The sequence below is a fragment of the Mus musculus genome, chromosome 6 (genome assembly GCF_000001635.26).
Source record: "Mus musculus strain C57BL/6J chromosome 6, GRCm38.p6 C57BL/6J".
NCBI classification, from domain to species: domain Eukaryota; kingdom Metazoa; phylum Chordata; class Mammalia; order Rodentia; family Muridae; genus Mus; species Mus musculus.
The window spans coordinates 75,295,571-75,298,533 of record NC_000072.6 but is presented as its reverse complement, the minus strand read 5'-3'; the positions used below and the strand labels follow the sequence as shown (position 1 = coordinate 75,298,533).

At 45.3% G+C, this 2,963-nt stretch overlaps 1 pseudogene; it reads left to right on the top strand.

The window, feature by feature from the left end:
• Positions 397–2,499, top strand: Gm6210 (predicted gene 6210; annotated as a pseudogene).

The following is a 2,963-nucleotide window of genomic DNA, read 5'->3' as shown; positions in this document are numbered from 1 at the left end:
TTTATGATTTCAATTGATTAAACATAGGAGTCTTCTGTCTCTGTCTCTGTCTCTATAAGAGAGACAGAGAGACAGAGAGACAGAGAGACAGAGAGAGAGAGAGACAGAGAGAGAGAGACAGAGAGAGAGATGAGGCAAAGTTAACGAGACAAATTTACAGAGACAGGTTGCAGGTGAAGACAGAAAGAGCCAAAGAAGGAGAAGGATCAAGAATATTAGTGATATTAAGGTATGGTGGAATGTTAATATAGAGGTAAAATGTTAAAACCTAGATGGAATGTTATGGCATGGGTCACTGTTACCTGTCTAGCCTGCCAATTTCTGCTGTTACTAATATTATAAGGTAATTAACTACCTTATATCCTGTTTCTGCCTTTGCTTAAAAAAACTTTCTCGCTCATTGAACGCGGAGGCAGCTGCCGGGCATTAGTGTGGTCTTGTCGTCAGCGCAGCCGGGCCTACACACAAGCAAACATGTCTAAGGGACCTGCAGTTGGCATTGATCTTGGCACCACCTACTCCTGTGTGGGTGTCTTCCAGCATGGAAAGGTGGAAATTATTGCCAATGACCAGGGTAACCACACCACGCCGAGCTATGTTGCTTTCATGGACACAGAGAGATTAATTGGGGATGCGGCCAAGAATCAGGTTGCAATGAACCCCACCAACACAGTTTTTGATGCCAAACGTCTGATCGGGCGTAGGTTTGATGATGCTGTTGTTCAGTCTGATATGAAGCACTGGCCTTTCATGGTGGTGAATGATGCAGGCAGGCCCAAGGTCCAAGTGGAATACAAAGGAGAGACAAAAAGTTTCTACACAGAGGAAGTGTCCTCCATGGTTCTGACAAAGATGAAGGAAATTGCAGAAGCGTACCTCAGAAAGACTGTTACCAATGCTGTGGTCACAGTGCCGGCTTACTTCAATGACTCTCAGCGACAGGCAACAAAAGATGCTGGAACTATTGCTGGCCTCAATGTACTTCGAATCATCAATGAACCAACTGCTGCTGCTATTGCTTATGGCTTAGATAAGAAGGTCGGAGCTGAAAGGAATGTGCTCATTTTTGACTAGGGAGGTGGCACTTTTGATGTGTCAATCCTCACTATTGAGGATGGAATTTTTGAGGTCAAATCAAGAGCTGGAGACACCCACTTAGGTGGAGAAGATTTTGACAACTGAGTGGTCAATCATTTCATTGCTGAGTTCAAGCGAAAGCACAAGAAAGACATCAGTGAGAACAAGAGAGCTGTCCGCCGTCTCCGCACGGCCTGCGAGCGGGCCAAGTGCACCCTCTCCTCCAGCACCCAGGCCAGTATTGAGATTGATTCTCTCTATGAGGGAATTGACTTCTATACCTCCATTACCCGGGCTCAATTTGAGGAGTTGAATGCTGACCTGTTCCGTGGCACACTGGACCCTGTAGAGAAGGCCCTTCGAGATGCCAAACTGGACAAGTCACAGATCCATGATATTGTCTTGGTGGCTGGTTCTACCAGAATCCCCAAGATTCAGAAACTTCTGCAAGACTTCTTCAATGGAAAAGAGCTGAACAAGAGCATTAACCCCGATGAAGCTGTTGCCTAGGGTGCAGCTGTCCAGGCAGCCATTCTATCTGGAGACAAGTCTGAGAATGTTCAGGATTTGCTGCTCTTGGATGTCACTCCTCTTTCCCTTGGTATTGAAACTGCTGGCGGAGTCATGACTGTCCTCATCAAACGCAATACCACCATCCCCACCAAGCAGACACAGACTTTCACCACCTACTCTGACAACCAGCCTGGTGTACCCATTCAGGTGTATGAAGGTGAAAGGGCCATGACCAAGGACAACAACCTGCTTGGAAAGTTCGAGCTCACAGGCATCCCTCCAGCACCCCGTGGGGTCCCTCAGATTGAGGTTACTTTTGACATTGATGCCAATGGCATCCTCAATGTTTCTGCTGTAGATAAGAGCACAGGAAAGGAGAACAAGATCACCATCACCAATGACAAGGGCCGCTTGAGTAAGGAAGATATTGAGCACATGGTCCAAGAAGCTGAGAAGTACAAGGCTGAGGATGAGAAGCAGAGAGATAAGGTTTCCTCCAAGAACTCACTGGAGTCCTATGCCTTCAACATGAAAGCAACTGTGGAAGATGAGAAACTTCAAGGCAAGATCAATGATGAGGACAAACAGAAGATTCTTGACAAGTGCAATGAAATCATCAGCTGGCTGGATAAGAACCAGACTGCAGAGAAGGAAGAATTTGAGCATCAGCAGAAAGAACTGGAGAAAGTCTGCAACCCTATCATTACCAAGCTGTACCAGAGTGTAGGTGGCATGCCTGGGGGAATGCCTAGTGGCTTCCCAGGTGGAGGAGCTCCCCCATCTGGTGGTGCTTCTTCAGGCCCCACCATTGAAGAGGTGGATTAAGTCAGTCTAAGAAGAAGGTGTAGCTTTGTTCCACAGGGACCCAAAACAAGTAACATGGAATAATAAAACTATTTAAATTGGCACAAAAAAAAAAAAAAAAAACCTTTCTCATGCACACGTTGATTACGTACTCTGTTAAATGTTCTGGGCTCTTGGAAACCAATCATGATAAAAGTCAGTAGAATTACTTCATATAGTCACCCACAATAACCTTGGGCCTGAACCAACCACCCAGCAGGATTTCATGTACCTGTGTTTAAACTTTTATGGTAATTGCATTTATAAGCTACCCCTGGGATTGACTCCAACACAAGACAGACACTTGCACTAATATAAGAAGCTATTTGGAATAAGATGTCCATTTTGTGTATGGCTCAGGTAAAGCTTAAGTTCCCAAGACCTTCCTGTGAACAGACACCATACTTAGCAGAAAGAGACATGTATGTGGGTACTTGATAGCCTGCTTGGTAAGTTAAGACATGAATGCTATAAGGTAAATTCCCTGCCACTGTTGAATACCCAAACCAATGGGAACAGGACTAGATAAA